Source organism: Drosophila kikkawai, chromosome 3R, assembly GCF_030179895.1.
Source record: "Drosophila kikkawai strain 14028-0561.14 chromosome 3R, DkikHiC1v2, whole genome shotgun sequence".
Classification (NCBI taxonomy): domain Eukaryota; kingdom Metazoa; phylum Arthropoda; class Insecta; order Diptera; family Drosophilidae; genus Drosophila; species Drosophila kikkawai.
The window spans coordinates 8,194,747-8,210,602 of NC_091731.1; the positions used below are offsets into that span (position 1 = coordinate 8,194,747).

Genomic DNA, 15,856 nt, shown 5'->3' on the forward strand with positions numbered 1-15,856 from the left:
ATTGAACCTATCAATATGCTAATATATGTCCGTATATATGCCTCATAAAATACCCATGTGTTTATTTGGCAGCTCCCTGTTCCTTTTCCATATGCTCTTATCAGGGCGGTCAACAAAAAAGATACCTAGTGTGGAAGAGAAACCCTTTTTTGCACTGCTCGTTACCGTTGGTCCCTCTCCTTTTCTACCGAATTAAATTTCATTTATTTGAGTCGTCTTAGAAACTACAAAATTTGTTTATATTAGTTTGGAATTTCGACCGGCTGCTCCCTATTTCAAATGACCACGTTTTTACTTTATAAGAGGGTATACGTGCATGTCAAGGAGAAGATAAATAAACTTTGCAGTAATCAAGTAAACAGGTTTTAATTTTTATATGAGTGTCAAAGACACTCTTTATTAAACAACTCAATTTGTGTTAATATTGTTAGGCAACTACTCAATCTTCATAAACAAGGATTTGCATTTAAATTTTTATGTGCAGCTTACATGTGGCAAGGTAATATTATTAAGGAAAGATATTAAGGAAAGATAATCAATTGTTGATCGAAGTGTTGTTGATTATCATGATATCTAAAAGCAGTATCCTACTGAAATACCTCCGCCATTTGGGGAGGTGCTTAATTTTATTTTTTATTATTCTTTCTTACGTGTACCAGTTTCTAATTTGCTCCATAAATGTTTCGCAAAACTAAAATTGTTTTTATACAAAGTATTAAAGCCGCTTTTATGATAATTTAAATATTTTTAAACTAATCAATTCTGCACTGACTGAAATAAGTTTATTGTTCCCACATGGAAAAAAATGCAAAGAGTAAATTTATAGAAATAAACTGATGAAAAAGTATTCAAATTGTGAAGTCAACTTTACCTCATTTTAGTGATTCGTTACTGAGTAAATTTTTGTGGAAATTAGTTACTCCTTGCGTCCAATCGTGAGAGACCCAAGTATTATTAATAAATATTCAAAGCGAATGGGCCTATCGAGGACTGGGCTCGGCTCACTTATAGCATATTAAAGTAGCTATGGGAACACCCCAAAAAATAACTCTCTTAATTAACTGCTGTCACATATATTGCATATCACTGGGATTTCTAGCCAACATCGCTCCACCTGCAAGGCATCGCATTCCGCGCCTGCTTCGTTTTTTACGTTCATAAATTTTGCAGTGTCTGCGGCATGTCAGGGGCTTTTCTCCGCGCTTTTCCGCCTCTCCCCCAGCCGCCATTCGCCGAGGAGTGCGTGATGGTGACGGCAGCCAGCCGAAAACGAGAAAAATCTGTCAACGGCACTTTTCACTTTCGCTTTGGCTCTCCCCCTCTTGGCCACGATGCCACCACTCACGGCAGCATGTTGTGCTGTTTTATGCCACTAAATATGCCAAAGCGCGCGTAAATTGATTTAAACACGGCGACAAGGACGAGGCGGTATCTCCGAGGATGCTTATGTGGGTCCGGGTACATCGGAGCACGGTCGTGCTGGATACGGGTGGTGAGCACTTTGAGTTCCCCATTACCAGACTGTGGGCTGGGGAGGAGTGCAGATCCTCTATTTAGTTGAAGCCCGCCCCTCTGTGCCTTGCTAATCATTGGCTGTGCTCCTCCCCTTGTCTGTCAAGCTGCTTTACTGCTAAGATATTTTCATGAGGGATATCAACGGATTCCAAAACAAAAGCAACGGCATTTCAGGATGTTTCCCATTTTTTTATCATAAAGTAAACAGTGAGGATTTCTCATTTTTCCTGTAGCACGATAGCATCGATAAATGGAAATATAAATGATGTTTATAACATTTTCAAGCTGCTTTTAGTGAAGCAAGGCCATTACCAGAGTTAAAAAAGAAAGTTATTCGTCAAACTAAGATGAATTTTGGCCTACTATATTTGTTTCTGTTATCCTTGAATTAGCCATTATATTTCAAAATGTATTCATAGAAAGATAGGCAGCTAACTTCGGAAAGCCCAAGTTTCTTACCCTTGCAAATAACTTTTTTGTAGAGTTTCAAATCCAAATATCTTTGAAAACGAAACTGAAACTAAAAGTGTCTAATTCTGACAATTAATTATGAAGTCGGAGAGGACTCCTTCTGTCTGCTATATACACTACTGGCCGAAATAATAAGTACATGCGTATGTGGTTTGTTTCAAGTCCTATAAAATTTGTTTAATAAACTTAAGAAAAAAACCCACTTTATTTTTAGTTTCCGTACTTATTCCAGATAATAAAAATAACTGCCTAAAGGATTTTACTTTTCAAATTTAGAGACAGGGGTCAATTTTATCCAAAAAGCCTGAAAATGAGTTGGCCAAAATAATAAGTACACCCATTCTTCTAAGCCTAGAACTCGGAACGTATTAGATATTTTGCACTTCTTTTTTCTTATTAGTTAACTTAGATTAGTATCCAATAGAACCACACTCGTTTTAGGTAACTTTCGCTATTATTTTTGGCATTCTAGCAAGAAGTCTGTTGCAAGTCACTACTAGAAACTCAGACCATGTTTCTTCAGCAAATCTTCACAAATCTTCAAAATTTTTAAATGTATTGGTTACAATACGACGTTTTAAGTTTCCCCATAAATTTTTGATTAGGTATGAGTTCGGAAACTGACTTTTCCAACCCATGACGGTTACTTTTTTGTCCCTAAACCAGGCCATGATGACTTTTAAGGTTTACTTTGGATCGTTATCTCGTTGGAAAATCTATCGGAAGGGCATGTTTCCCTAAGCATATGGTTAGAAGATGCCAGTTAAAAAAGTTTTATTTTCGAATAAGGTCGTAATACCATTTATGAGATGTATTTGCACAACGCCATGCCAGGAAAAACAGCCCCTGACCTTTATGCATCTGTCTCCGGGCTTAACTTTTTTTTTCGCGTTTCAAAGCTCAATTTTTTGACTTTGGTTTGACGTACAAACCGTCTAGAATCGTTTTCAAAAAGAAATATTTTTGTTTCATTGCCCCAAAGTATTTTGTTTCCACCTCCGGTTCAGACCATACCAAAAAAATATTGCAAAGCTTTTGCTTCATCTGAAAAAATTTTCCTTGAAGTAATAGAACCTTTTGGGGTATACGTCCTTGTAATCCTGTCTCATGCAGTCTACGACAAACTGTTCGAGCTCAAATTTAAATGTCAATTTCGCCGGAAATGGCCTTGGATGACCAAACAGGTCCTTTTTGGCAAGAGAGAGGTAACTGTTATGAGATGGTCAAGTCAGTCTCATATCATAAACCTAAACTAAACATTGTGGGGAAACTTCAAACGTCGAATTGTAACCAAAACATTTTAAAATGTTGAAGATTTGTGAAGATTTGCTGAAGAAACCTGGTCTCAGCTTCTAGTACTGACTTGCCACAGACTTCCTGCTAGAATGCCAAAAATAATAGCGAAAGTTACCTAAAACGAGTGTGGTTCTATTGGATACTAATCTAAGTTTACTTGTAAGAAGAAAGAAGTGAAAAATATCTAATACGTTCCGAGTTCTAGACTTAGAAGAATGGGTGTACTTATTATTTCGGCCAGCCCATTTTCATGCTTTTTGGATAAAATTGACCCCTGTCTCTAAATTTGAAATGTAAAATCCTTTAGGCAGTTATTTTTATTATCTAGAATAAGTACGGAAACTAAAAATAAAGTGGGTTTTTTCCTTAAGTTTATTAAACAAATTTTATAGGACTTGAAACAAACCACATACGCATGTACTTATTATTTCGGCCAGTAGTGTACATTCCGGTTGATATGAAGTTATAATACTCTTGTACTATACTATTTCATACCATGGAAAATTCGAGAAAAATCTCTATTATACACCAGTAAAAATTTTTACTTTTAATTAATCAAAATCAGCCGACTGTCTTTTAACTTATTAAGTTATGGTTGGATTGAACTTAAAATTACAAGGGTATACAAGTTTTGGCTTTTCAAAGAAAAGTATACAAAAATGCTACATTTTTGTAAATCAAAATCAACCTAATCGCATAAAACTAATGTGCACCTATAAATAAAAATGTTAATTTTAGTATTACTTTTAAGACAATATTTATAGACCAGCATTTTAATAATTTGGGCAGACAACCAGCGAAACTTGTAAGCAGCACTCATGTGGTGTAAGTTTTGTTTATCTGCGAGGGCAATCATACATGGACGTAGGCCCATTTGTCCTAACGTGTCTCGTTAGCCAAATGACTAAGCAATGAATCGAACATTGACATATATTCGGGCAAACAACAATATTGTCTCTCGGCACCTACCTCAATCGTCCATAAACACTCGTTATTCCAGTTGCCGGTTGCCATAATCCTATCGTCATGTGCGTCCGTAACTGGCCTTAATCAACACCAGGCCAACGTCAAACAATATTTTAATCAGCCAGGCCCTGCTGGCCATAAATCTCAAACAAAAATAATAGGGGACGAAAAAGCGTTTCTACACTATGAACAAAATGTGAGAAAGCCTAGTTTGAGTATAAAAGTCAGAGCACTGAATAATTCTTCTCCAAAAATGATTGCTCTAAATCCTAAACCAAAGAACACAACTAAAACTTAAAAGTGCTATTGTGAAACAAGATGCATTTCCAACTGAGCCTCTTAAATATCTAATTATCTACAAATGCGGATTTTCCCTGTGCAGATACAACGATCAAAATCTATTTTTGAGTAGTAACTTATAATGGGGAATTTTCCGCCCATGAAGACGGTGTACTAAAAAAGGCTTGGATTTTAATGGAAGAGCGGGATCCTACATACGTCACTGCCGCCCTGGCCCCATTGAGTGATTACGCCGCTGAAAAGACGGCTTGGACATTTGATTATTATTATTAACACGTGACTGAAATGGGGCCAATTCAAGCGAAAATTTAATTAAAAATTTCACCCTTAATAACTAGTAAAAGGGAGCAAGAGAGAAAAAACTGAATGCTGGAGGAAAAGTAGGGGAACAAACAAGAAAAAAATAAACGTGACGTGAAGCGCTGATGGCTTACGATTTTCCTGCCCACCACGGACATTGTCCGGATGACATTGCCCGTTTTGGTTACGCCTGTAAATTGTTCGATGGTCTTTTGCCCGCTTTTCCCGTGGCAGCCACGTTTTATGAGCCTTTTTTAATTGTCCGCCACGCACTCCGACGACCTCGTCTTCGTTCACGTCTTTGTCCTCGTCCGCGTCCTTATCGCCGGGTAATGGATAATCCCGGACCCAGAATGAGAGCTCATTGGCCACCGCTTGAGGAATGATGCTGCAGTTTCATTGATGGCCTTCGCCGGACCATTAATTGTTTAATTTATTAAGCCCCAAACGAGTTTTATGAAGCTCAAGTCATATAATTTAATCAACTGGGCGGTAGTTTTCCCAGGATACGTACATATATGTATATGTATGTAAGCAGATTGGTGATCGGTGTTCTTGGACGACCGACCGACTTGGACCCCACGCTCTCCAAGAACTTTAATATTATTGAAATTCCGGAAATACAACCGAAATTAGAACAAAACTTTTAACTCAATTACAAAGTCATTGAAACACGAATGGCAGGCAAGCACAAGCAAAGCGAAATGGAAAGAAAATAGGGAGAAAGAGGCGCCCGCAGCGGGAAAGTAGAAAATGTAAAAGTGCGGGAAAAACCCGAATTGCATTTGAGGGCCCCGTCCCGCCTCCAACGCCATTCCGCCCGCCACCCTGCGGTTTTTCAACGAGTTTCGGCACATAAAAGGAAGAAATTGCTTTGCCTGTCGCTCGAGAAAGTGAATTTCCTGCATTTCCACTGGCCGCTCTTTCCACCACTATTATTGTTATTTCGGGGCTTTCGGTGTTTGCAGCTTTTAATGGTCCCAAAAATATATTGCGAGTTGTTGTTGTTTTCGCGACTCTCCCTGTTGACATGGCACGGCATTTGGCGCTTAAGGATGCAATCTGACTTGTTGGCGTGGCTTCTTATTATTATTGAGCCTCGCCAGGGCCTTTCGGCTTCGGTTTGTGCACACATCCAGTCGAAGTAAGCCAAACGGAATAATTGCGCCACAATTGCCAAAAAATAAACTGATGGCTTTGTCGAACAAGAAATAAATCTGTACAATATCCTTTTTTGAAAATGACTAAAATAGAAAAAACTTCTTCTGGATTTGAAGCCAAGCATGTAAACGAAACGGGAGTTTGTTCCAAAAGCACATGAAGATCTTGTCAGAGTCAAGTAGAAGTCTTGGAGACACAATTGTTAACATATAGTATGGTTTCCCTCGTTCGGAAGACTTGTGCATATATTCTAATATTAAACTAGTATTAATAGGGTAACTATATGCAAAGGTAAGTAAGTTTTGTAGACAGCTCCCAATTTTGTTGTTTCAGAGTTGAGACGTCGTGACAATCAGAAAGTTATATTTTTAGGGATTCCGTTTTCTAACAAGAACTTATTACACTTACATATGTACATATATAGTGGCTCCAGCAATTAAAATTCCCAAGAACAAACAATTGAAACTGTTATTAATAATACTTTGATTGGCAAGAAATGGATTAAACATCAAAGCGCTGGACTTTTACGTCACGGACTAGCCATAAACTCACTTTCGTCAATTCGTATGCCTTGGAATGGGAGAATATAAAATGTCCTGCCACTTTCCTACATTTAAAATTGATATATTCAATTAAAAATTAATGTCTCGCACAAACAATCGCACTCAGTTTCACCGTAAGTTCATGTCCGGGGATAGTTAGGCATGGGATCCGGAAAAATAACTCAATATGGCGTATACGCCCCGTTAGACACTGGTAACACTTCAATTTTTGGGTAAATTCCTTTTTATGGTTTCAAACACTTTTCCCAGCCGCTGCTCTTATTCGAAATCGTCACTTGTTGGGCGCGCTCCGTTTCGCTGTGGAATTCACCGTATTACCGCGGACGTGCGACGCCGTACAGGAACTGAACTGTGCGGCTGTGTTGGCCAAACTGTTGCGACTGTGGACACAAGCACGACACAGAACCGGAGGCCCGAGGAGCAGCCGAGGACGACCGACGACGATGGGTATTTCCAGTTGCAGCGGCGGCGCCACTTCCAGGGAGCAGGTGGCAGTGGGCGTCGGGTGTTGTGAGCGGCCCTCGCCTTATCAATAGCACCAGCTGCTGTGATAGGGCTCTAACAGCTGATACCTCGAGGAGCCAGTTCCACCCCACCCCTGAGCTTCGCCAACTGACAGCTGGCTGGAGTCCTTGGTCATGTGGCATTTGTTTTAAATGTGTATATTTTCATCATTGATACTGACCGCCAAATCATCCTTTTGGGGACTCGGGCTTAATTATTTTCCCACAACATATTAATTATATATTGTAATAATATAAATTAATTATATTCTTTATTAAAATAATAATTAAATATTTTACATATATTTATTTCATATTTTGTAAAGGGATCTAATAAAACAAAAAAATCAACCGAATAAGGATGATTCTGGAGGCACATTGACTCTCAAACCGCTGTCATTCCAGTACCACTCTTCCCCTCCGGCAGGTCTCTGCACATGCGCATATTTCCCCAGCTGGAAGCCGGGAAAACTATCTGTTGCTCCTGGCCGAGGGTTGTGGACCAGATGGATCACCCACTGCCCACTGGAGCTGGGATTGGTAGTGGTCTTGGGCCGGCGGGTAAACAATTTGCATGCAGCCTTTTTGGCACAGGTTCGTGTGCATCTTACATGCGAAATCACTCTGGATGGACGAACACCTGGTGGCCGAGGCCTCTGTCCAACGGCCGTGGTCGCCATCAAAGGCGATTTCTGGTGCTGCTGAACTTGCATTTTCGATGGCGGAGGCCTGCATTGAGTGCTTTTTATGGACGCCCCACCACTTTGCCGGCCTTTTCGTGGGGCTAAATTGAAGGTGTGTGTTTGTGTTTCGTGTCATCGATTGCCGCCCCAGCAGCCAGGCTGCCTAATGCTCCGTTTATGGAGGACATGAAACAGGAAACAGAAGTGCTGTCATGCATAACCACTCAACTGCATCGGTGCATTTCCGCTGCGCAATCAACTTACAAATATTTGCTATTTCATCTCGCCGCAAATTCCACAAAAAACTCCAAGCGGGTCACGTCAAAATTCTGTTGAATTTTATTTACAACTTTATTCGATTTCAATTTTCGAATCTCCCAACTTATCTATTTAAATATCGTTTGCATCAGAATTTCAGCTGACGGTTCCATTTTTCACATGAATCTCCATCGATAATAGTAATTGAATGAAATACTCGTGCTATAAAACTATACCAATGTGATTAGCATGTCAACTTAAAATAACCGTAAACAAGAAAGGAAGCTAACTTCGGCACGCCGAAGTTTGTATACCCTTGCAGATATTATTTCATTACATTTTACCTATACTTATTATGTTTACAGTTTGACAGTTACAGTTTTGCATTCCCAGCTTTACATTTTGTATAAATCTACCGATCGGTTTATATGGCAGCTATATGATATAGTTGTCCGATTTTTATGAAATTTATACCAAAATTCTAGAACAATAAAAAAAGCCTATATCTCAGAGTAGATACAAATACGTTGAAAAACAACGAAGCTATAATTTTTTTCCTATTAATTTCCCGATCGTTCCTATGGCAGCTATATCATATAGTCGTCCGATTTTCATAAAATTTTTACCAAAATTCAGAAATAATATAAAATGGCCATATCTAAAAAATGGTGCAAAAATATTGAAAAACAGCAAAGGTATAATTTTTTTTCTAAAAATTTATCGGACATTTGTATGGCAGCTATATGATATAGTCGTCCGATCCGGCCCGTTCCGACATATATAGCAGTGAGAGTATATAGAAGACCATATGCAAAGTTTCATTCAGATAGCTTTTAAACTGAGGGACTAGTTTGCGTAGAAACGGACAGGTGGACAGACGGACAGACGGACAGACGGACAGACGGACAGACGGACAGACGGACAGACGGACAGACGGACAGACGGACAGACGGACATGGCTAGATCGACTCGGCTGTTGATGCTGATCAAGAATATATATACTTTATAGGGTCGGAAACGTCTCCTTCACTGCGTTGCAAACTTCTGACTGAAATTATAATACCCTGCAAGGGTATAAAAAACACATTAAATTGACAATTTATTTGTACTTATGTATAAAAGTTCTATATAAATGCAAAAAGCTTAAGCTATACAGAGAAATTATTGTAAGGAATTGATGACACTACAAGAGCGTCGCAAAGGAATTGAAGGATCGTAATTTATGACATATGAGTTATGTATGAATTAAGTACTCCCTGAATTGGTTATTTATCCCTCTCCGTGCTCTACAGACGATTATCTGGCTTTCCGAATTATAAGAATATCCCGAACTTGCCTGCGGTGAGCCTTACGGTCCAGTGATGATTCTCTTCCTCTCCCATATTTTTATTTAAACCTATTTTGGCTGAAGAGAGTCACATAACCCTATCTTTTTTGTACTATTTGTTTGGTGGCAAATTAAGAATACTTACGACCTCCAAATTACCGGTCAGTTGTTCAGTTGCGACAGATGAACCGGCCTAAATAGTATTCGATCTATTTGTGCATACTAAAGACGTCACATAAGAAACTTTTAAATTCCAATGCGCCTCCACTTATTAAGCCTGTTTTAAACATACAAACCTTCCGCTTAAGTTATTTACATACAAATCCGTATGCAGAGGTAGTTGTTTCAGAACTCAAACGAATACGATTTAAATTCTTTTTTATACCCTTGCAGGGTATTATAATTTCAGTCAGAAGTTTGCAACGCAGTGAAGGAGACGTTTCCGACCCTATAAAGTATATATATTCTTGATCAGCATCAACAGCCGAGTCGATCTAGCCATGTCCGTCTGTCCGTCTGTCCGTCTGTCCGTTTCTACGCAAACTAGTCCCTCAGTTTTAAAGCTATCTGAATGAAACTTTGCATATAGTCTTCTATATGCTCTCACTGCTATATATGTCGGAACGGGCCGGATCGGACGACTATATCATATAGCTGCCATACAAATGTTCGATAAATTTTTAGAAAAAAAATTATAACTTACCTGTTTTCCAACATATGTGCACTATTTTTTACATATGACCATTTTATATTATTTCTGAATTTTGGTAAAAATTTTATGAAAATCGGACGACTATATCATAGCTGCCATAGGAACGAGCAGGAAATTAATAGAAAAAAAATTATAACTTCGTTGTTTTTCAAACTATTTTTATCTACTCTGAGATATAAGCTTATTTTATTAGTTCAGAATTTTGGTATAAATTTTATGAAAATTGGACAACTATATCATATAGCTGCCATATAAACCGATCGGTAGGTGTAGGGAAAATGTAAAACTGGGAATGTAAAACTGTAACTGTCAAACTCTCAACATAATAAGTATAGGTAGAATGCAATGAAATAATATCTGCAAGGGTATACAAACTTCGGCGTGCCGAAGTTAGCTTCCTTTCTTGTTATGTTTAAAATATAATTAAATTGAAAGAGAACATTGCTGTTTTGCCACATCTCCATTTAAAGGGCTAAGGTGTTACAATAATGTACCGCACCTTTAAGACATTGTCGAACAACGACCCTAACTGTTATAAACTCTTCAAAATAATTGACATTGTCTTTATGACAACGGCACAAAGACACATGAATACATTTAAATTCCGTCCCTGGGGCGGGACTGTTTATTTGGGGGATGAACGCACAGGAACTGCCCCAAGCAAACCACAAATGAGAAGCGTCTTTTGGTCAGCCAAAGTGAAATCAAACCCTTTTCAATGCAAAATGAGAACTAATTTAAATAACTTACTGGCGCCGAGCCGGGCAGCAGCAACATCAAGGGCAAAAAGCAGCATTAATTAAAATGAATGCCGGATCAAAAAGCCATACATAAAGCGGACTGGACCAGTAGAGGAGCCTGCGCTAATCAGATGAAGTAGCTCTCGGTTCCATGTCCTCCTAAACACCATTACCCACAGCTCCGCGGCTGCTCGACTGCCCAAAAAGAGAACCCCCACTGCACGTCTAATGCAATATTAATTTGGTGCACTGCAACTACAATTTTCAAAAAAGTCTCTTCGAAAGGAACGCGATTTATTTTTTTTTGTATACCTTAGCCCAGAGTTCTGGATAATTTCGCCCAGTCTACACACACTGCCTGGGCGAACCGCCCCTGGTGGATTCAAAAACTTGATTGCAGGTTCGAGGATATTCGCATGAGGGGGACAATGCTTTAATCAACCGCAAATGCAATGTGTACTGCAGCTGTTAATGAGCTTTTGTGTGTGAGCGTGAAGTGAAAATGTCACACGTAGTAAGCTTATGCGGTCGATCCCGCAAAGGCAGCTCCTGTGGCCGAAACTAAACCAAAATATAGATTAAATATGCAGCTGGATCGATTAGAGCACATCGGACAGAAGTCATTAGAATAATTGTATACCTAATTATCAGTGACAACTTAATGATACACATTTATTAAGAGGTAGAACTGACATTTTTCCACTTTGTTCTTTTTGATTGCATGCTGAACAAAATAGTAACCATTAGCAACAATTAAGCAATTAAATATATATATTCAATATGTTCCCATTTCTAAATACTCAGCAACGAAGCCACCATAAGACCCCTTTTGGATAGTAACTACTAGTGTGACTATGTCTATGTCAAGCATAGCAATACAATATATTCTGAAGCAATTCTCCTAGGTCAGAATTTAAATTAAATGAATGAATGAATGAAAAAAGATAAATATATTTATACATATATATATATAGGTACCTTATTCAGATGTACATGTCTGACCCACAGCAAAATTAAATTTTGACATGGGTCTATTTATTTGGCAGTCACATGAGAAAGAAAACAACAAAAAAAGAAAATTTTGTGACTCTTGGCCCTAATGCAGATGCATGAGAGCCGAGCCGAGTCGAGTCGACTCGAGCAATGCCAGGGTTGTTGGCCACCTCCAAAATGGATTTGTTGACACCCCCCGGAACACACGCACAGAACCTTTTAAATATGCATGAGCACCTTTTGCCGTTTGTCCTGGCGAATACTTGATAACAGAAATCTCGTTTCAACGCCACAAAAAACAATAGCAGGAGCAAGATGAATGGCGTTGGTGTGTATATGTAGGTAGACTCGAGTTCTAATAGGCGTTTATACTTTCAAGCATTTTATATAAATCTAAATCTAGAATACTCAGATACCACATTCAGAACTAAAATCCCGGAACAAGATGATTATGTTCGGATACATCCGGCCCCCAAGACGCCCTCTGTTTTAACACGAACGGATCCAAATTTGAAAATCAAGTCGAAAGAGGCCAACGTGCTTGCTAAATACTGTAGCATATTGTAGCAATCACAAAAATAACACAATTCCAATCATAAATGAAACAAAATAACTTTAAGTAGAATTTACATTTTGGCAACCACTTTTCATCTAACTTCGGTACGTACCTAATTTGCTCTATATATACTATAAAAATAAATAATGAAAACATTTATTACCTATATATATTATCAATTACCTATACATATAATATTTACAGTTTTGCATTTTCATCTACATACATTTGCCGATCGTTTCTATGGCGCAGCTATGTATATGATATAATAATCCAATTCCAATATATGTACACCAACATTTTGAATTAGAATACAACATTTGACTTATAAACGAATGAGAATAGCAAAAAACGAACTGCAGGAGTTTCATTTAGAGCTAAAAGACCAGTATGCGTAGAAACGATCAGATTGAACAGACAGACGGACATGGCTAGATCGGCTCGGCTTTTGATACTAATCAAGCATATGTTGTATGTACATATGTTGAATGATCCAATTTTACAGGAGAAGCTTTTTTTTTATTTAATCTCTTAGGAAGCACTATAGAAAAGACAAAATGGAAACTTAATTTTTATCGAAATTATAGGGTTTTCAGTTATAATATTTCACATGGTAGTAAGACATTAGGTGCCTAACAATTTTGCATTAAAATCTCAATTTCGAAAAAATAGCGACATACGATAATTTCGCGGAAATGCGTCGATATGTATATACTTGACTCTCGACTAAAATTATAATAACCTCCAATGGTTTTTTATTTGCTTAAAAATCATCTAGCAAATATTATAAATATACTGGTCTACTTAGTCTTCTGATAGCCAGTCGTCTTTGTAATTGGCTGACAATAGCACAAATGGGAAACGGTTGCAAGTTATGCGTGGTGTTGCCGTTGGCATGCCTACTGGGCTCATGTCACCGACTTTTGTCAAACAAATTGAAATTGAATGGGAAAAGGAGCAACTGGTCGTTTCTGTGCTAACCAGCAGGCAAAAGCTGTCCTGCTTTCGGATATTCTTTACCCATGTTGTTTGGTTAAATCCTGGAACATTCAAGGGGCAGTTCGATACTATTACACTACAGAAGGTACCCCGCTGATTTGCATGAATGAGCAGAAGTTGCAATTGACTTAATCCCATATGCATAATTCTTAATATAAAAGGTACAATAAATTTAATATTTCTTTCTCTTTGTAAACAACAACATTTTAAAACTGTAAACTTATGCTTGCATAGAATGCACATTTTTAATCTTACATTTCCAAGGATACCTATCCGTGATAAGGTGACTAAAATAATTCATTTCTTCGAAAAGTTTCCAGAAGGGACATTAAAGTACATACATATATCCCTGATTCATCCGGGACTTGCCATCGAGAGTGGGTCGTGCGATGATCAAAGGCTTGACACACTCCTGTAATGAATGTCAGATGGTGTTGTGTTAATTTTAAATGCTGTTTCCGAGCCGCGAGAGGAGATGCAGGCCCACCTGCCGGGAAAGTTTCTTTTGTTGATTTAATTTTCTCTCTTTAGAATTTATGTTTGTGTTCCCGCTGTGTGTGTGTGTTTATTTTTTAAGCTGTTAAAAAAATGTCACACAAAGAAAACGTGCAAAATGTTGGCAAAGTTGCATGCAGTGTGTTGAGCCGGAGAGAGGTCCTGGTGACATCCTAGTCGCGTTTTTGTTTGTTGTAGCTGCTTTTGCTTTTACGCCTGTTTGCCATTTCGCTTTTGAAGTCTCCAATGACACACACCCACATCACGGCCAGCCCAACACGAGTAATTCAAAGAAAATGGAAATTAAATCAACTTGAAATGCTGAGCAGCTTAGACAGGATGCCAGGACCAACTAGGATGCAAACATATATACATATGTATGTGTATCCACAGTATGAACGCAGGACAAACACAGCGTAGGTGTGCTACACCTGTCCAGAGAATAGAAAAGAAGATAATAGCACAGATTCGTTGAATTCGGTAGGGAGATGCAAGGACCTAACTTAAAGTCCCAGAAAAAGTTGAAGACCATCTTATAATGGGTAAAAAAGAGAAATAGTAATATATATAGCAAGGGTTTCCTTGATTACATATGTATGTACATATATCCATACTTACTTCTTGAAAATATCTCTAAGCATTTACAATTGATTTCAGCGAGGGAAAAGAAAAGGCATTATTCTTTTCTTTTAGTTCGCTGAAATTATTTGTTGTTTTGTTTATCCGAAAACAGAGAGAAATGTTCAATATTGACAATATGGGCTCGAGGAAACCACATTTTTTTATACCTATTGCAGGGTGTTATAATTTCAGTCAGATGTTTGCAACGCAGTGAAGGGACATTTCTGGCCCTATAAAGTATATATTCTTGATCTTAACCGAGTTGATCTAGCCATGTCCGGCTGTCCGTCCGTTTCTATAGTTAATACTCTTACTGCTATATATGGCCGGATCTAATTGCAAACGGCAAGGGTATACAAAGTTCTTCATGCCGAAGTTAGCTTCCTTTCTTGTTTTTAAATCAACTCTGCCAAACAGCGGACTTCTGAGGAAGAGTGTACTCGCAAGACGACAATTATATGTTGTACAATCGTCAAACAACAATTTAAGAAATAGTGCATACTTTTTCGGCACAGGTACAATTTCTTTTGTTCGTTCTTCGGGGCTTAGACTGGGACCCACATCGCCACCTTCCTCCGTATGCCGACAGACTACGTCTTCTGGACCTGCTTTCTCTTAAGGATCGTCGGACCTGCCATGGCGGGATGTTCCTTTGTAAACTAATAAATGGATATATTTTTTCCAGTAATCTTCTTAATCAAATACGTTTCCCAGTTCCTTCTAGGCCATCACGTTACTTTCGGCCTATAGCTTTGGATATTTGTAAAACTAATTTCGAGGCACACGATCCTTTTCGCGTTTTATGTTCGCATTATATTTTGAAATGTCATTAGACTTTAACAAAAATAATATTTTAAGACACCTATCCTTGCCTCTTACCACCTGATGTGAGTCGGAGCATATCATTAAAAACACTCCTTATCCGGTCCGAGGTAAGGATATGGATTTAAAATGGCAGACATTTGCTATTCTTAAAAAAATAAATTAATAAAAATAATCTTATGGTGGCGTGGAAGAGCAAAAGAAAAGGGTCCAACATTTGAGCTCTTGGGACCAACAAATTAAAATTCCTTGAGCTAAACAAACTTTTGTTTTTTAATATACAATTTATAGCATATCAAAAGCTAATTTATTGATGCATCCCCTAATTTAAAAAAAATATTGATTGATTGATTGATGTAAAATACTACGTGAAAGTAACTCATTGCTCAAGTAATCCGTAAATGAGTCACATTTTAAGATCATAAATGAGAAGTTATATTTATTTAAGAGTTGTTTTAAAAAACGAGTGACCTAAAGAAAATTAAATAAACATTGAAAATAAAGTAAATACTATGTAAGATTATATAAAATAATAAATAAATTAGCTACTAGTCATGTATATTGATTTCACCAAT

At 38.0% G+C, this 15,856-nt stretch overlaps 1 protein-coding gene across 3 annotated transcripts in view; it reads right to left on the minus strand.

Moving 5' to 3' along the window:
* 5-HT2B (5-hydroxytryptamine receptor 2B) overlaps window positions 1-4,447 on the minus strand; it is a 51,494-nt gene extending 47,047 nt beyond the window's left edge. For 2 of the 3 annotated variants that reach the window (XM_070287227.1, XM_070287225.1), the window contains exon 1: window positions 4,252-4,445. The gene's annotated coding sequence lies outside the window, so the exon portion shown is untranslated. Of the gene's footprint in view, window positions 1-4,251 lie in introns of all 3 variants that reach the window. The other variant, XM_070287228.1, reaches the window with a different exon arrangement.
* Between the last annotated feature and the right edge of the window lie 11,409 nt (window positions 4,448-15,856).